The following is a 24143-nucleotide window of genomic DNA, read 5'->3' on the forward strand; positions in this document are numbered from 1 at the left end:
CATATTTCTCACATATGTGAGGGGGAAATTTCTCACATATGGGGCCTCACGGTAGCATGGTGGTTAGCATCAATGCTTCACAGCTCCAGGGTCCCAGGTTCGATTCCCGGCTGGGTCACTGTCTGTGTGGAGTCTGCACGTCCTCCCCGTGTGTGCGTGGGTTTCCTCCGGGTGCTCCGGTTTCCTCCCACAGTCCAAAGATGTGCGGGTTAGGTGGATTGGACATGCTAAATTGCCCGTAGTGTAAGGTTAATGGGGGGGATTGTTGGGTTACGGGTATACGGGTTACGTGGGTTTAAGTAGGGTGATCATTGCTCGGCACAACATCGAGGGCCGAAGGGCCTGTTCTGTGCTGTACTGTTCTATGTTCTATGTGTAAAAGGCCTTGGGGTTTTCCTTGATCCTACCCGCCAAAGATTTTTCATGCCCTCTCTTAGCTCTCCTAATCCCTTTCTTCAGTTCCCTCCTGGCTATCTTGTATCCCTCCAGCGCCCTGTCTGAACCTTGTTTCCTCAGCCTTACATAAGTCTCCTTCTTCCTCTTAACAAGACATTCAACCTCTCTTGTCAACCATGGTTCCCTCACTCGACCATCTCTTCCCTGCCTGACAGGGACATACATATCAAAAACACGCAGTACCTGTTCCTTGAACAAGTTCCACATTTCACTTGTGTCCTTCCCTGACAGCCTATGTTCCCAACTTATGCACTTCAGTTCTTGTCTGACAGCATTGTATTTACCCTTCCCCCAATTGTAAACCTGGCCCTGTTGCACACACCTATCCCTCTCCATTACTAAAGTGAAAGTCACAGAATTGTGGTCACTACCTCCAAAATGCTCCCCCACTAACAAATCTATCACCTGCCCTGGTTCATTACCAAGTACCAAATCCAATATGGCCTCCCCTCTGGTCGGACAATCTACATACTGTGTTAGAAAAGCTTCCTGGACACACTGCACAAACACTACCCCATCCAAACGATTTGATCTAGAGTTTCCACTCAATGTTTGGGAAGCTGAAGTCACCCATGACTACTACCTTTCCAAAGCACCTTTCCAAAATCTGTTTCCCAATCTGTTCCTCCACATCTCTGCGGCTATTGGGGGGCCTATAGAAAACTCCCAACAAGGTGACTGCTCCTTTCCTATTTCTGACTTCAACCCATATTACCTCAGTAGGCGGATCCCCCTCGAACTACCTTACTGCAGCTGTTATACTATCTCTAATTAACAATGCCCCCCCCCCCCCCACCTCTTACCATCCTCCCTAATCTTGTTGAAACATCTATAACCAGGGACCTCCAACAACCATTTCTGCCCCTCTTCTATCCAAGTTTCCGTGATGTTTGTAGTATATATAAATGTTTTGGAGAAAAATGTAACTGGTCTGATTAGTAAGTTTGCAGACGACACAACGGTTGGCGGATTGAGGATAGCGAGGACAGTGAGAAGGTTCAGCGGAATATAGATTGGTTAAAGACTTTGGTGGAGAGATGGCAGATGGAGATTAATCTGGACAAATGTGAGGTAATGCATTTTGGAAGGTAATACAAGTTGGAAATATAAAGTAAATGGCAGAATCCTTAAGAGTATTGACAGGCAGAGGGATCTGCGTGTACAGGTCCATAGGTCACTGAAAGTGGCAACGCAGGTGGAAAAAGTAGTCAAGAAGGCATACAACGTGCTTGCCTTCATCGGATGTGGCACTGAATATAAAAATTGGCAAGTCATGCTGCAGCTGTATAGAACCATAGGCCACACTTGGAATATAGTGTTCAATTCTGGTCATCACACTACCAGAAAGATGTGGAGGCTTTGGAGGGGGTATAGAAGAGGTTTACCTGGATGTTGCCTGTTATGAAGGGCATTAGTTAAGAGAAGATAAACGCAAATTACTGTGGACGCTGGAATCTGAAACAAAAGAGAAAATAATGTTAAATTTCAGCAGGTCTGACAGCATCTGTAGGGAGAGAAAAGAGCTAACATTTTGCGTCCAATGACTCTTTGTCAAAGCTAACAGACAGAGAAAGTGGGAGTGAGAATGAAAGATGAGTCATAGCCACATAAACCCAGGGAAACCAGGTGCTGATGGCCACAGAAACCAAGGGGAATGAGTGCTAATGGCAGTCCCCAGAGAGAACAAAAGATGTGAAAGGCCAAACAGCAGTGGAACTAACATCAGAGGGTGAACTGTAGATGTGGGGGGGAGAGGAACGGGGAAGCAAAGAGGAGAAAGGATAAGGAAAGGTGGATAAGATGGGGAGGGTTAAATATATATTAAGAAAGACAAGAAAGAAAGAAATTATAAAAGACAGTTAAAATTAAATGGGATGAAAACAATTGGGTTGAGGTGGGGTAGAGCTAATCATCTGAAGTTGTTGAATTCGATGTTGAGACCGGAAGGCTGTAGCGTGCCTAAAGGGAAGATGAGATGTTATTCCTCCAGTTTGTGTTGAGCTTCACTGGAACATTGCAGCAGGCCAAGGACGGACATGTGGGCATGGGAGCAGGGTCTTTTGTTAAAATGGCAAGCAACAGGAAGGTCAGAATCCTGAATGCGCACAGACCGGAGATGCTCAGCAAAGCGATCACCCAGTGTGCGTATATAGAGGAGACCACATTGGGAGCAGCGAATGCAATAGACCAAATTAGAAGTGATGCAAGTGAAACGCTGCTTAACCTGGAATGAGTGTTTTAGGCCTGGGATGTTAAGTATGGAAGAGGTAAAGGGGAGGTGTTAACACCTTCTGCGATTGCATGGGAAGGTACCATGGGTGATGGGAAAGGTATTGGGTATGGTGGAGGAGTGGACGAGATTATCTCAGAGGAACGGTCTCTGCGGAATGATGACAGAGGGAGTGAAGGGAAGATGTGTTTGGTGGTGGCATCACGTTGGAGTTGGCGAAAATGGCGGAGGATTGTGCTTTAAATACAGAGGCTGGTGGGATGAAATGTGAGAACGAGGGGGACTCTATCCTTGTTCTGGGATGGAAGGGAGGGGGCGAGGGTAGTGACGCGGGAGATGGGCCGCAAACTGTTGAGGGCCCTGTCAACGACTGTAAGTGGGAAATCACGGTTGAGGAAGAATGAGAAGAGGTTAGATAAACTCGGTTTGTTTTCACTGGAATGGCGGCGGTTGAGGGGCGACCGGATCGAAGTTTACAACATTATGAGCGGCATGGACAAAGTGGATAGTCAGAAGCTTTTTCCCCCAAGACGGAAGAGTCAATTACTAGGGGACATATATTTAAAGTGTGAGGAGCAAACTTTAGAGTAGATGTGCGAGGCAAGTTTTTTTACACGAGGGTAATGGGTGCCTGGAACTTGCTGCCACAGGAGGTGATGGAAGCAGGTGCGTCAGTAACGTTTAAAGGACGTCTTGACAAATACATGAATAGGATGGGAATAGAGGGATACGGGCCCTGGAAGTGTAAAAGGTTTTAGGTTAGACCGGCAGCATGGTTGGCACAGGCTTGGATGCCCGAAGGGCCTGTTCCGCTGCTGTACATTTTTTCGTTCTTAAAACCTTTCATAATTTTAAAGATCTCTTATAGGTCAACTCTCAGCCTTCGATTTTCAAGAGACCCAGGACATTCATTCTTTCCTGATAAGAACAACCTTGCATTTCTGATATCACCTTTGTAAATCATTTTGCAACATCTTCAATATGTTGTTTTATAATAAGGCAGGTCTAAGTGTAGTCTAACCAATGTGCGATACAAGTTGAGCATTGAATGCATGCACATAATATCAATGTACTTGTTATTAAAGCATTGTCAGGGCATGTGCAGCACACAATTGAAACAGAGTAAAGCTCCCTCTAAAGTCTCCCACTGTAATTCTCAGAGCTGGTCTGCCACTAGCTAGTTCACTTTAATTTATGCCTCAACATGTGCTTTAGCCCATACCTCGTAACGATACTGCCGTTACAGCAATATGACAACTTTTTATTTCCTAACCACCCATTCTAGTTAGATCACTTTACTCCGCCTCAACATGTGTTTAGCCCAGACCTCGTAACAATGCTGCTGTTACAGCAATATGACAACTTTTTGTTTCCTAACCACCCATTCTGTAGTTGCTTCAACATAATGAACAATTTAAGTATGACTAGAGGGCAGTTTTATCTTATAGTCCCTTATACACTGCAATGGAGGCACCTAGCAGACATAGGGCGGAATTCTCCGCAAGGCCCAACGCCGTCGTGAAACCCGGAGAGGTTCACAACGGCGTTGGAGGCCGCTCCTGGCCCCCTATTCTCTCTCTCTAGGAGGGCCGTGCCGTAAATCTCGGCCGCCGAGAATGACGCGGCCGGCGCACCTAATGACGTCAGCTGCGCATACGCAGGTTGGCCGGCTCCAACCCGCGCATGCGCGGCTGACGTCACAACGGATGACGGTACAAACCCGCGCATGCGCGGTGGCCGTCTTCCCCTCCGCTGCCCCACAAGATGTGGCGGCTTGATCTTGCAGGGCGGCGGAGGGGAAAGAGTGCGTCCCTTTGAGACGCCGGCCCGACGATCGGTGGGCACCGATCACGGGCCAGTCCCCTCCTGAGCAGGGTCGTGGTGCTCACTCCCCTCTCCGCCCCCCACAAGCCACAAAACAGCTGTCGGCGCCATGTTCACGCCGGCAGCGACCGAGTGTGGTTGCCGCCGGCGTGAACCGGTCGGGAACGGCAGCGGCAGGCCGCTCGGCCCATCCGGGTCGGAGAATCGCGGGCCGCCGTAAAAAACCGCGATTCTCCGAGTGGCGTGTCGCAAAACGCGACACGCCATTTGGGGGGGGGGGGGAGAATCACGGGGGGTGCCAGAGCGGCCCTCCCGCGATTCTCCCACCCGGCGTGGGAGCGGAGAATCGCACCCATAGACTTTAATTTTATCACTGTCACGTGATTTAAACGCAGATGAGATGAAATGCATGGTGAAATCCTCAATCCCAATTTCTTCATTTTATCACAGTTAAGGCATCAGGTCCAACTGGAAAATGAGATGCTACTCTTGTATAATTTTGCATCTGAAAATTATTCACAGCTCTTCTACAAATGGCTCATGTAGCAGCTCTCCTGTTGTTTCTTTCTGTTATCCCACAGAGACTACAGTCTGCTCCTTGGCATGGAAACTCAGCTTTCCAACACTTGTTTTTTTTTAATGTATTTTATTACAAACATGTATCAAAACAGGTTACAGCAAATAAACACCTCGGGGAAACATACTTCCCAACAATCAACTATATAGTTTGGACAATTTTTTCCCCTTTTTCACCCCCCCCCCCTCCTTTTTCACCCCCCCCCCCCCCACCCACCTCAAACACGGTCACAAATATCCCCCATCTTTTCTCAAACTCCTCTGCTGAGCCCCTTAACTCATTCTTTATCTTCTCCAACCACAGGAATTGATACAGGTCACCCAACCAAGCCGCTACCCCCGGTGGCGATGCCGACTGCCACTCCAGTACAATTCGCTGCCGGGCAATCAGAGAGGCGAAGGCCACGACATCGGCCTTCCTCCTCTTCATGAGCTCCGGCTGCTCTGAAACCCCAAATATTGCCACCAAAGGGTCCGGGTCCACTCCCTCCTCCACTATCCTGACTAAGGCCACGAACACTCCCGCCCAGAATCTCTCCAATTTTTCACAACCCTAAAACATGTACGCGTGATTCACTGGCACCACCCACACCTCTCACACTCATCTGCTACACGCTGAAAGATCCCACTCATTCTTGCCTGAGTCATAAACTGTATCAGGCTCATCCTTGCACAAGAAGAGGTCCCGTTTACCCTATGCAGTGCTTCACTCTACACCCCAATTGATCTCCCCTCCCAACTCCCCTTCCCATTTCTCCTTAATCTTCACCACCTGCTCGCCTCCCTGCTCCCCCAGCCACTTGTATACATCCCCAATTCTTCCCTTCCACATCTGGAAGCAACCCCTTCCAGACCATTTGCGCAAAGTCCCTAATCTGCAGATACCTGAACTCACTCCCCCTCGGCAGCTCTACCCTCTCCCTTAGCTCCTCCAAACTGGCGAACCCTTCCTCCAAATACAAATCCCTCACCTTGACCAGCCCCACTTCCCTCCACCTCCTGTAAACACTATTCACCCCCCCACCCCCCTGCTCAAACCCATGATTTTCACACAGCGTCGTTCTCACCGACATCCCCTCCACCCTCGTGGCTAGTGACTGCTCAACTGATTTCACATCTTCATCATGGACTGCACCACCAGATTCCCCGAATATCTGCTCGGCGCCATTGGCAACACTGCCATCACCATAGTCCTCAAACTGGACCCCCTGCAAGATTCCTCCTCCATCCTAACCCATTCTACCCCTTCTCCTTCCCACCATCACTGAACCTTTTCCACATTCGCTGCTCAACAATAATGAAGCAGGTTCGGCAGCATCAACCCCCCCTGCTGCCTCTGCCTCTGCAGCAGGGTCCTCCCCACCCTCGACATCCTCCCCGCCCATACAAAGTCCGAAATAATCGTTTCCAATTTCCGGAAAAAAGGCTTTTGGTACAAAGATCGGGAGATTCTGAAAAATAAACAAGAATCTCGGCAGAATATTCATTTTCACCACTTGGACCCTCCCCGCCAACGTTACGTACAACGTTACTTACCTCTTAAGATCCTCACTGGCCTCCTCCACCAGCTTCGTTCAGTTCCACTTATGGAGCCCCATCCATTCTCTCACTACCTGAATCCCCAAATACTTGAACCTATACCACGCCACCTGAAATGGCATGCCCCCCTAACTTAGCCCGCTGTCCCAGCTCTTTCACCGGGAAAACCTCGCTTTTCCCTACATTCGGTTTAGAACCCCCTAAACCTCCCCAAGAGGCCCATTATCCTTCCCATACTCTTCAGCGGATTGGAAACATACAGCAAGAGGTCATAGAGCGGCACTCAATGCTCCCTCTGTCCCCTCATAATCCCCTGCTACTCCGACGACCCTCTAAGAGCCATCACTAATGGCTCTGGCCAGCGCAAATAGCAGTGGTGACAACAGGCACCCCTGCCTCGTACCCCTGTGTAAGTCAAAGCTTTGTGAGCTCATATCATTTGTCCTCACACTCGCCCTTGGTGCCACATATAGCAACTGCACCCATGCTACAAATCCCAGGAAAACCCAAACTTTTCCAGAACCTCGAATGAGTACTGCCACTCCACCTGATCAAATGTCTTCTCTGCGTCCATGGACACCACCACCTCCAGTATCAGAGCTCCCGAAGGATTCAAAGTTACATTCAACAACCTTCTTATATTTCTCACGAACCTGCCTTCCACGAAGCCATCTTCTGCAACCACCTCGGGACACAGTCCTCCATCCTCCCCGCCAACAACTTAGCCATTACTTTCACATCCATGTTCAACAGTGATATAGCCTATACGACCCACATTCCAGCGGGTCCTCCTTTTTCGGGATTAGCGCAATTACTGTCTGCGTCATCGGCTCCAGCGCTTCATTAAACCCCTCCAGCAGATGTGGTGCCAGGTCCATCACAATCTCCTTATAAAATTCCGCCGGGTACCCATCTGGCCCTGGGGCCTTCCCCGACTTCATACCCTTGATACTATCAAGCACCTCCCTCAGCCCCATGGGATTCTCCAATGCCTGCCTCTTTGCTTCCTCCACCTGGGGAAACTAGCTTGTCCATTAACCGCCCCATGTCCCCCTCCTCTCCCCCCTCCGTTTGCGCCTCGTACAGTCCCATGTAATACTGAATGCCTAATTATCTTCCCCGGCTCCGACACCACATCACCAGCCCCAGTCCGTATTTTCAATGTTTCCCTGGACGTGTCCTGCCTCCCCAGTTGGTGCGCCAACATGCGGCTCGCTATGCTTCTCCCCATACTCATATTGCACCTCATGTAATTGCTCTACTGCCCTCCCCATTATCAGCCTGTCAAATTGCCCCGGCAACTTTTTCCTCCTCGCCAATCCCTCCGTAGTGGGCAGCCTTTTATATTCCCTGTCCACCTCCACTATCTCGCTCACTAGGCAGTCATATTCCTCTCTCCCTATTCGCCCGAGCCTTAAACAAAATAATTTTTCCCCCCACCCCAGACCATTGCCTTCAGCACCTCCCACAAAAATGGCCACCAACACGTCCCTATTCTGATTCAACTCCACATACTCCTTAATCGCCGTCCGTACCTTATCACAAAACCTCCATCCGCCAACAACCCCGAATCAAACCTCCACCCTGGCCTCTGCTCCCAACCCAATCTAAACCAAATCTCCAGCCAGTGGGGCTCCTGGTCTGAAATAACTACCCACGTACTCTGCCCCCTCCACCTCAACCAAAATCTCCCGACTCACCACAAAGTAATCAATCCTCGAATAAACCTTATAGGCGTGTGAAAAAAAGGAATGCTCCCTTCCCCTGGGTTCTGAAAGCATCATGGAGCCACCATACCCATCCTCTCCATATACATACCCCGCTCCCTTGCCATTCGTACCCTACTCATCAACCTAGGGCTCGACCTATCCACCCTCGGTTCTAGGACAAAATTAAAATCTCCTCCCATGATCAACTGGTGCGTGGCCAAATCCGGGATCGCTGCCATCAACCCCCTCATAAACCCCACATCATTCCAATTTGGGGCACACACATTTACCAACACCACCGGGGTCCCTTCCAGTATCCCACTCACAATCACATAACTCCTACCCGGATCCCTCACCTCCTTCACACTCACAAACCCCGTTTTATTGTTCATTAAAATTTCCACTCCCTCACTTTTGAATCAAACCTCGAGTGGAAAACCTGCCCGCCCCACCCCTTAGAACATAAAACATAGAACAGTACAGCACAGAACAGGCCCTTCGGCCCTCGATGTTGTGCCGAGCAATGATCACCCTACTCAAACCCACGTATCCACCCTATACCCGTAACCCAACAACCCCCCCCCCCCCCCCAACCTTACTTTTAGGACACTACAGGCAATTTAGCATGGCCAATCCACCTAACCCGCACATCTTTGGACTGTGGGAGGAAACCGGAGCACCCGGAGGAAACCCACGCACACACGGGGAGGACGTGCAGACTCCGCACAGACAGTGACCCAGCCGGGAACTGAACCTGGGACCCTGGAGCTGTGAAGCATGTATGCTAACCACCATGCTACCGTGCGGCCCCTTCCTTAGCCTAATTGGTCCTTCACACGGAGGTGGGCCTCCTGCAAAAAGACCATACCAGCTTTCAAACTCCTGAGGTGCACGAACACCCACAATCTTTTAGCCAGTCCGTTCAGTCCCCGGACATTCCACGTCACCAGCCTCACTGGAGGCTTGCGCCCTAATCCCGTCTACCGTCTGTCATCCTCCCCACTTAACTCCATCCCCCTTAATGCCACCCTGTACCGAGCCCATTCCAGATGGCCCCCTTCTCTGCCCGACAATGTCATCTCTCACCTCCTGCCACGTCGCAACAACCTCGCCCCTCCCATTTCCCCCCTCCCCCTCCCCCTCCCGGCCACCCTCCTCGGCCTTCTCTCCCATCTCATTTCCGTTCACCAGCATTAATTGCATGGCTGCTCATGGCCAAAGGCTCCTTCCAATGACTTCACCTCCTCCTCTCCCCATTCCTCAGCTCAAGGAATAAGGCTCCTTGCTGACCTTACTCTCCCCCACCCGAACAAAGATTTTTCCTGAACTCCTCCCCCGAATGCGAAACACAAACAGTCCCATAAAACTGGAGCGGGGGGGGGGGGGGGGGAGACATGCATCCCCACATAAACTCTTCACCCTACCACCCCTTACAATCCCAACAGTAAACATCAAACCCAAAAAAGGGTCTCCTCCCAACCGGAGGGGATGAAAATCCCCCAATCAAATGTGTTCCCAGCCATTACGAAGTGCCAGCACCCCAGTTCCCAAGCATTGTCCCCTCATTTCTCCCCAGTTTATGCTCCTTAATGAAGTCCTCAGCCGCTTCTGGGGCCTCGAAGTAATAATCTCGGACTTCAAACATCACCCATAATTTCGCCGGGTAGAGCACCCCAAACCTGATCTGCCGTCGGTACAACACCGCTTTGGCCTTGTTGAACCCTGCCCGCCATTTCGCCAACTCAGCTCTAATGTCTTGATATATTCGAACCATGGTCCCTTCCCATTCGCAGGTACGCTTCTCCCTGGCCCAACACAAAATCATCTCTTTCTCCACAACTTTGTGGAGTCTCACGATCACCGACAACAGCGGCTCCCCAGCTCTCAGCTTCTGCCTCGAGGACCTGTGCCCTTAGTCCACTTCAGGGGCCTCATCTAGCACCCCTTCCGCCACCAGCCCGGCCAGCAACTTCGAGACATACCTCATGACACTCACACGTTCCACTCCTTCAGGCAGGCCCACTATTCGCAGGTTCTGCCTTTGAGGTATTCTCCTGCTACTCCAGCTTTGTCCTCAACGTTTTGCAACAGTCTCCTGGGAGCCCCACCTCCGCCTCTAGTGCCTCCACACGATCGCTGTGGTCCGAGTTCACTCCTTCGATCCTTGAATGTGCGATCCCTGCATCTCCAAGCACTTCTCCACCCGTTCCATTGATCTCTTTTGGAATGCCACAGCTCCTTCAATAGCCTTCGAGTGATCCTCCTGCATTTCCTTCCTCTGCTGGTGAAATTCCTCCTTAATAAAAGCCATCAACTGCTCCATCTGGGGCTTTCCACCTTGCACCAGCCCTCTCCTCCCCTTCATCATTACACCGGCTGCTGCGCCACAGGTTTCCTCCAACTCTTTGGCCAGATCTCTCACCGTCTTCTGCCGAGTTTGATAGCCAGCGAACATGCCACTCCTGGGGGAAACTACTCCTCCGTCCTTCAACCACCCTTCTTCACCCAACATTGGGGAAAAAAAGAGCTCTTTCCTATGCTTTTGAGCAGGAGCTGCCCTGTGTGCGACCACTCACACCATGGCCGCCACCAGAAGACACGCTTTTGAACACTTCAGTTGTGCTATTTCAGTGGCCTGTTGGGGATGCTCTTTGTCTGCTCAGAGTGCCTTGGTGTTCACTGCTTGAACTTCACCTGCTTTGATTCGTCAGCTACTCTAACTCCTTCAAAGTCTCAAAGCCATGGAATATCACATCTCTCTGAGACTTTCATTTCTCCTTTAATCTGTGTACTTTGAAAATGAAAATTTTCATATAATACCATACAGTAGTATCATATCGCTATTTTTGATTTATCTACTCTTAATCTTTTTAACTTTGGACCTGTGGTCCCTGGTTTCTCTTTTCAAAACTGAGAAAGTATTTTTTAGCTCTTGATTTGTAATAAGACCTGGCTCCATATTTTACATTGAATGCATAATTCTCTGTCAGCAGCAGCAAGCCCTTGATGTTCTAACTTATGGGATCAATGCCACCTGTCTGGAATGTGCAAGCAAGGGCTGGGAATTCTGGCAGAAATCACCAGGAAGCTGGCTATAGCATATTTATTCATGTGTGCTCTGCACGAAGGATGGTCCTTGGATCATTGTTGATGCTTCACCCTGCACTGCTTTTTTACCATTGGTTGTTTACTGCTGTCTTCCATTTTCAGAGGCAGAGTAAGGAGGCAGCTTCCAAGAACAGGAGTCAAACCTGTGTTGTTGGTGTTATTTGGAACCACATGTTAGCCGTCTAACTGAGCTAACCGGCCCCCCAATTTTATCGTATATACAAGACAGCAAATTATAATGTTTCAACGTGAAAGCTAGAGATACCATGTTGGCACGAAAACAAGCTCAAATTAATAATATGGTTTGGTTTTAAAAAATAAATGTAGAGTACCCAATTCCCTTTTTTCCAATTAAAGGGCAATTTAGCGTGGCCAATTCACCTTTTTGGGTTGTGGAGTGAGACCCACGCAGACACGAGGAGAATGTGCAAACTCCACCGTTTCGATGGTTAGCAGTTTCAAATTCCTAGGGATGCACATCTCCAAAAATCTGTCCTGGTCCACCCACGTCGACACTACCACCAAGAAAGCTCAACAGCGCCTCTACTTCCTCAGGAAACTAAGGAAATTTGGCATGTCCACATTTACCCTTACCAACTTTTACAGATGCACCATAGAAAGCATCCTATCTGGCTGCATCATAACTTGGTATGGCAACTGCTCGGCCCAGGACCGCAAGAAACTTCAGAGAGTCGTGAACACCGCCCAGTCCATCACATGAACCTGCCTCCCATCCATTGACTCCATCTACACCTCCCGCTGCCTGGGGAAAGCGGGCAGCATAATCAAAGACCCCTCCCACCCGGCTTACTCACTCTTCCAACTTCTTCCATTGGGCAGGAGATACAGAAGTCTGAGAACAGCAAGAACAGACTCAAAAACAGCTTCTTCCCCACTGTCACCAGACTCCTAAATTACCCTCTTATTGACTGACCTCATTAACACTACACCCTGTATGCTTCATCCAATGTCGGTGCCTATGTAATTACATTGTATACCTTGTGTTGCCCTATTATGTATTTTCTTTTATTCCCTTTTCTTCCCATGTACTTAATGATCTGTTGAGCTGCTCGCAGAAAAATACTTCTCACTGTACCTCGGTACACGTGATAATAAACAAATCCAATCCAATCCAATCCACACAGACGGTGACTCGGGGCTGGGACCGAAGCCGGATCCTCGGCATTGTGAGGCAGCAGTGCCACCGTGCCACCCTGATATAGTTTAGTTTCTAAATCCTTTCCGCATACAACAATAATTCATGGTTTAAGTGAAAGTTGAAAAAGGCTTACACTGAGATCACAATCACTAGCGCTGGACTGCCTACAGCTGGTATTATGTAGTCAGTGTTATCAGCAAATCAGCGCACCAGTAACAGAGCTGTGCCATGTGCTCCTAAGAGATGTGGAACCTTCCTGCAGCACAGAGTTTGCAGTGCTGTTGTTCGCCAAGGTCATCAGCACATCATTTTTTCCAGAAAGGCAGGGAGATTGGCTATTCTATCAACCAATGTCAAAAGCAGGTGACTCATGCATCGGGACTGCATTATGTGGGCAGTGAGAATCCTGGATTGCCATATCTTCAGGAAATGTCTCTGAGTCAGAATCGTTTAGCTGAAGTGTAAGTTAGAGGTGCTCCAACACATTAGGGAGCGGAAAGAATTTCTGGATTTTTTTTCCATAGTTCAGTCACACCTCAGAGGAATGTGTGACTGTCAGTTAACAGATAGAGGGGGGGGGACCTTGACCTCCGGTGGCGGCAATGCGGAGCTAAGCCGCACATTCGGCAGCTCCCGCTGAAAATGGACTTTGGGGCTCTTTTCAGGGCCCCCAACGGAGCTGTGTCGGCAAATCCCGACGTGGGAAGAGGGCAGGAGTCGACCCCTACGGTCCTATGGTCTGGACCAGGAGTGGGGTAAGGAGAAAAACGGAGAAAGCACCCCTGAAAAAGCGGGGGAAGGAAGACAAAATGGCGGCCGGCGGAGGCCTTGAGGAGCTGAGGCAGTGGGCCCAGGAGCAGCAGGCGACTCTGCTGCGCTGCTTCCAGGAGCTTAAGTTGGAGCTGCTGGAGTCGCTGAAGGTAACCAACAGGGAGCTGATGGAGACCCAGACAGCCCAGGGGGCTGCGATCCGGGAGCTGCAGCAGCAGGCCTCCGAAAGGGAGGATGAGGCCGTGGCCGTCGCGGGGAAAGTGGAGCTGCATGAGGCGCTCCATAAAAGATGTCAGGAGCGGTTCGAGGAGCTGGACAACCAGTCGAGGAGGAAGAATTTGCGGATCCTGGGCCTCACGGAGGGGCTGGAGGGGTCGGACCTGGCGGCCTATGTGGTGGTTATGTTAAACTCGCTGATGAGGGCTGGGTCCTTCCAGGGGCCCCTGGAGTTAGAGGGGGCCCACAGAATTCTGGCTAGGAGGCCCAAGCCAAACAAGCCGCCACGGGCGGTGTTGGTGAGGTTTCATCGGTTCGTGGATCGAGAGTGTGTGCTCCGGTGGGCCAAGAAGGAGCGGAGCAGCAAGTGGGAGAACACGGAGGTGCGGATCTTCCAGGACTGGAGTGCGGAGGTGGCGAGGCGGAGGGCCGGGTTTAACCGGACAAAGGCGGTGCTCCATAGACCGAGTGTGAAGTTCGGCATGTTGCAGCCGGCGCGTCTGTGGGTCACCTATAAGGATCGGCACCATTATTTTGAGTCCCCGGAGGAGGCATGGGCCTTTGTGCAGGCCGAGAAATTGGACTCAAACTGAGGGATGCTGTATAATACTGTATTTGTATTTGCTTGGTTTAACGTAAGATGTGGGTTGGCCTTAGGGTGGGTGGGGTGATGTCGATTTGTCTTTTCTATATGGGTTTTTCTGTAGGGGTCTGGTGGACGGGTTCGGGCAGGGGGGTAAACGGGGAGTTCGGGGAGCTGGGGGGGGGGGGGGGACTGACAATGGGAGTGGCCCTGGAGGAGGCGGGGCACGGCAGGGCGAAAGCGCGGGCTTTCTGCAGGTTTCCCGCGCTGGGAAATGGGGGCGGGGTTGGGGCTGAGAAGCGCGGGTCGTTGCTGGTTGTTTTCTTTTCCCGCGCAAGAGCGGGGGGGGGGAGGAGGACACATTGACGGGCACGATGGAGGAGGGGTAGTCCCACGTGGGGAGGAGTCGGAGGTAGGGCGGGAGTCGCCGGGGTCAGCAGAAGTTAGCTGGCTCACGGGAGTGCTATGGAGGGAGGGGCGTGGCTAGGAGGGGTCCTAGCCTTGGGGGGGGGGGGGGGGGGGGGGTACCGGGTTTCTGCTGAGACGGTCAGGAAGGAGCTGGAGGACGCAGGGGGTGCTGGAGGGAGGGGGGGGGGGGGGGGGAGTTGCCGCCGTGGGAGACTGGAAGAGCGGGAGACGCTGGCCGGTGGTGGGCAAGGGATGGGGTATGGCTAATCGACAGGGGAGGGGGGCAGGGAGCCCTCTGATCCGGCTGATAACCTGGAATGTGAGGGGGCTGAATGGGCCGGTCAAACGGGCCCGGGTATTTGCGCACCTGAAGGGGCTGAAGGCGGATGTGGCCATGCTCCAGGAGACACACCTGAGCGTGGTGGACCAGGTTCGGCTGAGGAAGGGATGGGTGGGCCAAGTATTTCACTCAGGGCTGGATGAGAAGAGTAGGATGGATCCTGGTGGGGAAGAAGGTGTCGTTTGAGGCGTTAAATGTGGTGGCTGACAGTGGCGGGAGATATGTGATGGTGAGTGGTAAGCTGCAGGGGGAGCGGGTGGTGTTGGTGAATGGTTATGCCCCAAATTGGGATGATGCGGGGTTTATGCGGCGTATGTTGGGCAGCATTCCGGACCTGGAGGTGGGGGGCCTGATCATGGGGGGGGACTTCAATACGGTACTGGATCCCCCATTGGATCGATCCAAGTCCCGGACGGGTAGGAGGCCGGCGGCGGCTAAGGTTTTGAGGGGATTTATGGACCAGATGGGGGGGGTGGATCCCTGGAGGTTTGCGAAGCCAAGGGCCAGGGAGTACTCGTTCTTCTCCCATGTACATAAGGCCTACTCAAGGATTGATTTTTTTGTCCTGAGCTGGGGGTTGGTTTCGAGGGTGGAGGATGTGGAATACTCCGCCATTGCCATTTCAGATCATGCCCCGCACTCGGTGGACCTCAGGCCGGGGGAAGAGAGGGACCAACGTCCGCTCTGGCGCTTGGAGGTGGGGCTGCTGGCAGATGAGGAGGTGGCCGAGAGGGTTCGGGGGTGTATCGAGAGGTACCTTGAGGCCAATGACAATGGGGCGGTCCGAGTGGGAACGGTCTGGGAGGAATTGAAGGCGGTGATGAGGGGGGAATTGATCTCCATCCGAACCCATAGAGAGAGGGGGGAGCAGAGGGAGAGGGGGAGACTGTGCGGGTGTATAGGAGTTATGCGGAGGCTCCAGAGGAGGGATTGCTGGGGGAGAGGCGTAGCCTTCAGGCCAGATTCGACCTATTGACTACCAGAAAGGCGGAAGCTCAGTGGAGGAAAGCACAGGGGGCGGTGTATGAGTATGGGGAGAAGGCGAGCAGGATGCTGACACACCAGCTCCGAAAGCAGGACGCGGCCAGGGAGATTGGGGGAGTGACGGATAAGGCTGGGAAGGTGGTGCGGAGGGGAGTAGATGTTAATGGGGTCTTCAGAGACTTCTTTGGGGAACTGTACCGGTCGGAACCCTCGGTGGAGGGGGGTGGAATGGGGCGCTTCTTGGACATGCTGCGATTCCCGAGGGTGGAGGAGGAGCAGGTGGAGGGACTGGGGGCGCCGATCGAGCTGGAGGAGGTGGTCAAAGGGATAGGGAGCATGCAGTCGGGGAAGGCGCCGGAGCCGGACGGGTTTCCGGCGGAATTTTATAAAAGGTATTTGGACCTGTTGGGCCCCCTGTTGGCCGGACCTTTAACGAGGCAATGGAGGAGGGGGGGGGGGGGGGGGGGGCTTTGCCCCCAACTATGTCACGGGCGCTGATTTCCTTGAACCTGAAGCGGGACAAAGACCCTCTGCAGTGTGGATCATATAAGCCGATTTCGCTGCTAAACGCCGACGCTAAGCTGCTGGCAAAGATCCTGGCCACCAGAATAGAGGATTGCGTGCCCGAGGTCATTCATGAGGACCAGACGGGGTTTGTGAAGGGAAGGCAGTTGAGTGCGAACGTGCGAAGGCTCCTCAATGTCATTATGATGCCGGCCATGGAAGGGGAGGCGGAGATAGTGGTGGCATTGGATGCGGAGAAGGCCTTTGATAGGGTTGAATGGGAGTATTTGTTGGAGGTGTTGGAGAGGTTTGGGGAGGGGTTTATCCGGTGGGTGAGGCTGCTCTACGAGGCCCCGATGGCGAGTGTAGCCACAAATAGGAGGAGGTCGGAGTACTTTCGGCTGTACCGGGGGACGAGACAGGGGTGCCCCCTGTCCCCCTTGCTCTTCGCGTTGGCGATTGAGCCCCTGGCCATGGCATTGAGGGAGTCAGGGAACTGGAGGGGCCTGGTGCGGGGTTGGGAGGAGCATCGAGTGTTGCTGTATGCGGACGACCTGTTGCTGCATGTGGCGGACCCGGTGGGGGGTGATGCCGGAGGTGATGAGGATTCTGAGTGAATTCGGGGGTTTCTCTGGGTATAAGTTGAACCTGGGCAAGAGTGAGTTGTTTGTGGTGCATCCGGGGGATCAAGAGGAGGGGATTGGTAGGCTCCCACTGAAGCAGGCAGGGAAGAGCTTCAGGTACCTAGGGGTCCAGGTGGCTGGGAGTTGGGGGGCCCTGCACAAGCTCAACCTCACAAGGTTGGTGGAGCAGATGGAGGAGGAGTTTAAGAGGTGGGATATGCTACCGCTGTCACTGGCGGGGAGGGTGCAGTCCGTTAAGATGACGGTGCTCCCGAGGTTTTTGTTCCTGTTCCAGTGCCTCCCCATCCTTATCCCGAAGGCCTTTTTTAGGAGGGCCAACAGGAGTATTACGGGATTTGTGTGGGCGCATGAGACTCCGAGGGTGAGAAGGGTGTTCCTGGAATGGGGCAGGGATAGGGGGGGCTGGTGTTGCCCAACTTCTGTGGGTACTATTGGGCTGCCAACGCAGCGATGGTGCGTAAGTGGGTAATGGACGAGGAAGGGGCAGCATGGAAGAGGATGGAGGTGACGTCCTGTGTGGGCACGAGCCTGGAGGCGCTGGTAATGGCGCCGTTGCCGCTCCCTCCAACGAGGTATACCACGAGCCCGGTGGTGGCGGTTACACAAAATTTGGGGGCAATGGAGATGACATAGGGGAGAAGTGGGGGGCTCGATGGAGGCCCCGATACGGGGGAACCATTGGTTTGTCCCAGGGAGCATTGATGGCGGATTTCTGGGCTGGCACAGGGCAGGGGTCAGGAGGTTGAGGGACCTGTTTGTGGAGGGGAGGTTCGCGAGCTTGGGGGAGTTAGAGGGGAAGTTTGGACTCCCCCGGGGAACATGTTTCGGTACATGCAGGTGAGGGCGTTTGCTAGGAAGCAGGTGGAGGGGTTCCCCTTGCTGACCCCACGAGGGGTGCGGGATCGGTTGCTCTCGGGGGTGTGGGTTGGAGGAGGGAGGATTTCGGACATATACCGGGTAATGCAGGAGGTAGTCGAGGCCTCGGTGGAGGGACTGAAGGGTAAATAGGAAGAGGAGCTGGGTGAGCAGATTGAGGAGGGGACGTGGGCGGATGCCCTGGAGAGAGTGAATTCCTCCTCTTCCTGTGCGAGGCTTAGCCTCATACAGTTCAAGGTTCTGCATAGGGCCCACATGACTGGGACGAGGATGAGTAGGTTTTTCGGGGGCGAAGACAGGTGTGCTAGGTGCTCGGGGGGCCCAGCGAACCACGCCCATATGTTTTGGGTGTGCCCAGCGCTGGGGGAGTTTTGGAAGGGGGCAGCAAGGACGGTGTCGAGGGTGGCGGGATCCAGGGTCAAGCCAGGCTGGGGACTCGCAATATTTGGGGTTGCAGTGGAGCCGGGAGTGCAGGAGGCGAAAGAGGCCAGTGTTCTGGCCTTTGCGTCCCTAGTAGCTCGGCGGAGGATCTTGCTCCAATGGAAGGATGCGAGGCCCCCAAGCGTGGAGGCCTGGATCTCTGATATGGCGGGGTTCATTAAATTGGAGAAGGTGAAATTATCCCTGAGGGGATCAGTACAAGGGTTTTCCAGGCGGTGGCAGCCTTTCCTGGACTTCCTGGCGGAACGGTAGGGAAATAGGCCGGTAGCAGCAGCAACCAGGGTGGGGGGGGGGGATTTGGATCGGTGGGAGGGAGAACTGTGTACATGGGTTTGTGGGATGTGGCGGGTGTTATCTCTTTCCCTTTTGTTGATTGTGTGTTCTTTTGTTTTTTTTCTTTTGTTTGTAGTTGCTTTGGAAGTTGGGTGGGTATTGTTCTTGGGGTGTTACCGCGGTTGGTTGTTAATAGAGTTGAGATGTTCATATTTTGTAAAAATTTCAATAAAAAATTTTTTTTTTTTTAAAAACAGATAGAGGGGGACCAAGGAGAAATAGAGGAGGTCAAAGAGGTAATTTTAAGAAGTGTCTTAAAGGAGGAGATTGAGGTTGAAAGGCAGAGAGGTGTCGGACGGAATTCTGGAGCTTCGAGCCAGGCAATTGAAGGCACAGCCACTGATGGTGGGACAATTAATATTGCGATGCTCAAGAATCCAGATTTAGAAGAGTGCAGATATCTCAAATGGTTGTGAGGTTGGAGGAGATTACAGAGCTTGGGAGCAGCGAGGCCACAGAGGAATTTGAAAACAAGGATGAGAAGTTTAAGGACTTTGAAAGGAAAGATAAGTTGGAGATAGGTCAGTAATTTGCACGGATAGAGGATTTCTTTGCGTTAATGGAGAACTTGGAAAGAGAGGAGGAGCATTCAGCTGTCCACATTGGGACCAAAGATATGGAAAGAAAAGAATAAAGATCCTACAAAGCGAATATCTGATATTGTGAATTAAATTTAAAAAGTACTATCCGAGCAATGTGATAATTGTCATAGGGATAGATAGATCAGGAATGTGACTGCATAGTTGGACGACTTGTGGGAAAGAAGGATTCCATTTCATGAGACACTGGCATCACTACTGCGACAAGATGGAACCGTAGCTCTGGTATGGGCTCCACATGAACCAGAATGTGACCAATTTCCTAGCGGTAAGAATAAATGGAACTGTAGCTAAGAGCTTAAATTAATACGGTGGGGGTGGGAAGCATTGAATGAAGTGTTGACAAAAGCGGAGACTGGAAGAACACCTGGATAACAGCCAAATGTCTGAAGCTGGTAGAAGAGCACGGATGAGCAAAGCCAATGGACCATCAAGGAGTGGATGACAAAAATCTCTTCATGAAAATGGTTGCAGAGCAGCCAAAATAACCTGGCTTAATTAAAAGGCACACAGACAGCTGAAGGTTGTAAAGGGCAGTCCAAATAAATATACACGGTTGTACAGCACAGTCAAAGAAATGTTGTGTAAAATATGGCATTGGTGTGAAAGGGGCAGACAAGAATGTGATCTTTGTGGCTTGTCAGCTAAAGGAATGGTGGTAGAAATACTGCGCCCAGCTCTATTGAACAGATCCAAATGCAGCAAGTACACAGCCTGTAACCTGAGGAGATGGAACCAGAATGGCTGATTAGTGACGTTGAACATAGAATTAAAAGGCTGGGTTAGGGCAAAATGATAGGCCTGGATACCATGCCTTCTGAAGCTCTGAAGGGCGGAGGAGTGACAGCAATCAAAGCTATCCAATAAACCATTGACCTGATATGGAGAAGTGAAATTTGGCCAGACGATTGGCTAGCTTTAGAGCTGGTGATGTCAAAAGTTCATAACACCTGAGATTTCTCAAAGCAGAAAACCGCCTGATAGAAGCCATGCCTCAAAAGTGTCCCTGAAGATTATCAGACAAAGGCTCTCAAACTTCATCACGTCAGAAGTAGGCAAGAAACAGTTTGGTTTCACCACAGGCAAAAGGACATCAGATGCCATTCAAATTGGGGGTACTCTTTGTAGACTATGAAAGGTTCCATGAAAAGTTAACTACACAAAGATCTTTGATTCGGTCAACCATACCGAGCAATGTAAAATCCTGAGTAAGTTTGGAGTATCATTTCATCACGTCACTTAATCTGGCTTATTCAGAGACCTTATAACAGGTAACAAGACAGAGCCATTCAGTTTTGGCAAAGGTGCCATAGAAGAATGTTTGTTGTCACCATTAATTTTCAATGCTATAGCAGAAAAGGTCATAAGAGAAGTCAGCTCTGATCTCCCAGAACATCTTAAGACCAGAGGTCACAACATCTGGAACAGCAATGCTGAATGCACTACCCTAATCATAGAATTTATAGGAAAGAAGGAGGCCATTTGGCCTATCGAGTTCTGCACCGTACCTTGGAAAGAGCACCCCACTTAAGCCCACCCCTCCACCCTATCCCCGAAACTTAGTAACCCCACTTAACTTTTTTGGACACTAATGGGTGAAGACAAGCAAGAACTATCCAAGGTAGCTGAAGAGCTGAGAAAGTAAAGTCTGAAGTTTGGGTTGAGCAGAACAACAAGACATATATGATGATAATTCATGGTAAGAGTAGTGTGATGACCTAGTCTGCAACCATCGCAAACATTGATCATTTCAATTTCCCGGATCGAAAGTGACCACAAATTAGGGTAACAGCACTGAAATCAAGACCAAGGTTAGCAATTGCCCCCTTTGCAACTCATCAGCTGGATGACATCCAACATTGTCCTGCAAGTGAAAATGCATTCCGCTGTATGTTTTTAAAAATTTAGAGTACCCAATTTTTTTCCCCAATTAATGGGCCAATTAGTGTGGCCAATTCACCTACCCTACACATCCTTTTGGGTTTTGGGGGTGAGACCCACGCAGACACTGGGAGAACATGCAAACTCCGCAGTCAATGATCCGGGGCCGGGTCCTCGCCGCTGTGAGACAGCAGTGCTAACCACTGCACCATCATGCTGCCTCTGCATTGCGCTGTATGGGTGCAAGAGCTAGACCCTCGGTCAGGTTGGTGAAAAGATTAAAGCTTCTGAAATGTGGTTCTGGTGAAAGGTCCTCAGAATAAGCTGGACAGAGTGAAGAACCAATGAATATTGGAATATTTTGAGCAGTTTTGGGTCCGGTATCTAAGGAAGGATGTGTTGGCCTTGGAGAGGGTCCATAGAAGATTCACAAGAATAATCCCCGGAATTACGCACATGTCATATGAGGAGTGGTTGACGACTCTGGGTCTGTACTCTATGGAGTTTAGAAGGATGAAGGGGGATCTTATTGAAAGTTACAGATTACTGAGAGGCCTAGATAGATGGGCAGCACGGTAGCACAGTGGTTAGCACTGTTGCTTCACAGTGCCATGGTCCCGGGTTCAATTCCCGCTTGGATCACTGTCTGTGCGGAGTCATCACGTTCTCCCCATGTCTACGTGGGCTCCCTCCCACAAGTTCCAAAACACGTGCTTGTTCGGTGAATTGAACACTCTGAATTCTCCCTCTGTGTACCCGAACAGGCGCCGGAGTGTGGCGACTAGGGGCTTTTCATAGTAACTTCATTGCAGTGTTAGTGTAAGCGGACTTGTGACAATAATAAAGATTATTTAAAACAATTATTATAGAGTGGATGTGGAGAGGATGTTTCCACTGGTAGGAGAAACTAGGACCCAAGCGCAGAATCTCAGATTGAAGGGACGGTCCTTTAAAACTGAGATGAGGAGGAATTTCTTCAGCCAGAGGGTGGTGAATCTGTGGAACACTTTGCCACAGAAGGCTGTGGAGGCCAAGTCACTGAGTGTATTTGAGACAGAGATAGAATGCCTCTTGATTAATAAGGGGATCAGAGGTTATGGGGAGAAGGCAGGAGAATGGGGATGAGAAACATATCAGCCATGGTTGAATGGCAGAGCAGACTTGATGGGCCGAGTGGCTTAATTCTGCTCCTCTAATGGTCTGAATATGTCTGCAGGAAAATCTGTACCACAGTATCTCATGGGCTTTAGCTTAAGTGAAGAAGCAGAAATAGTGAAATCCAACCACTGGAAAAGATGGGGTGAGAGTCTGGTGTTACTAGAAAGTGAAACATCAAGAAAGAACAAGCTAGATGAGAGGAGGACTGCATGGATGGACAACATCACAAACTGGATGGAAGGTGGATTGACAGCAGGATGCAAAATCGCAGTGAATAGAGTTATACCTAAGATCCCTCATGGACTGTGGCTAACTATGGATGGTGGGGATCTAGTGAAACTAGCACAAGCCTAAAGATAAAAGAAATAGCAGCTGAGAGTAACGATCAGGCCAAAGTAATGAATTACACAAACAGTTATGGAGCTGATACAATTAAAATACATAAATATAGTGAATCGAACGATTAATAAAAACAAATGAACTTCCTCAAAAAAACCTGATCCCCACCAACATTGTAAACTACGTACCATCTCCAACCTCCCTTTTCTTTTTTTCCATAGATTTAAAGTACCAAATTCATTTTTTTTTCCAATTAAGGGGCAATTTAACATAGCCAATCCATCTACCCTGCACATCTTTGGGTTGTGGAGGCGAGACCCACATATACACGAGGAGAATGTGCAAACTCCACACAGACAGGGGCCAGGACTGAACCTGGCTCCTCAGCGCTGTAAGGCAGCAGTGCTAACCACCGTGACACCCTCCCTCCAATCTCCCTTTTCTCTCAAGTACTCAAATATGTTGTTATCTCTCAAATCTAGTTACCATCTTTCCCATGTTTGGAACTCTGGAATCAACTTTCCACCCTTCCCCAGCATTGTAACAGCTCTTATCAAAGTCACAAATCCTATGTGACCGTGATGGAACCATCAATTCACTAGACACGTGCTTTAAGATATGAACAGTGGTATTAATCTACTTACTACAGAGCCAGCCTGTTGCCCGTTGAACTCTCGATGAACTGCAGGCTGGCTCTGGACAAGGGTATTTATACAGTAGTCCAGGGGGAGGAGTCGTGGGCGGAGCCAATGGTGGAGGCCTGTACAAACTCCTGAGCATTCCCAGAGCTACTCCCCCTAGTGGTCAGATAACGCTACTGCGCTTACAATGGTATTGGTAAATACAGTGTGAATTACTAAGTTACATTCACCCCCTGCAAAAAAATCAAGTCCGGCGGCGGTGGTGGTCTACAAAGTAAGTCTGTCCGGTGGTCGAACTGTCCGCTGTGATCTGCGGAGCACCGGGGTTGCAGCCTCTTACGGTGGCTGGATGGGTGTTGTGTGCTGGGGTATGATGGCTGACTCCAGGGAGGGTTGTGTCCGAGCTTCATACTCTCCTGGTTCGACCGGGGACTGGGGGCACTGGGGGCTGGCTGGCACAGGTGCACGGAACTGGTGGAGCGAGCTCGTGTGCTCGGGAGCGCGAGGGGCCGGCAGCATGGGGTGTAGGGTGAGGGGTCCTTCTGTGGGGGTAGAGGGGGCACTGGATCCGGCGGGTGCCAGATCCCGGAGGGATACTGTGTACTGACGGCAGGGAACTCGACAAAGGCGTACTGGGAGTTGGAGTGGAGCAGGCGCACCTTCTCAACAAGGGGGCCGGTTTTGTGTGCCCTGACGTGTTTCCTCAGGAGTACCGGGCCCAGTGTCCTCAGCCATGCCGGAAGTGAGACCCCCGTGGTAGTGCCCCTGGAGAAAATGAAGAGCCTCTCGTGAGGGGTCTGATTGGTCGCTGTGCATAAGAGGGA

Source organism: Scyliorhinus canicula, chromosome 1 (assembly GCF_902713615.1).
Source record: "Scyliorhinus canicula chromosome 1, sScyCan1.1, whole genome shotgun sequence".
NCBI lineage: Eukaryota > Metazoa > Chordata > Chondrichthyes > Carcharhiniformes > Scyliorhinidae > Scyliorhinus > Scyliorhinus canicula.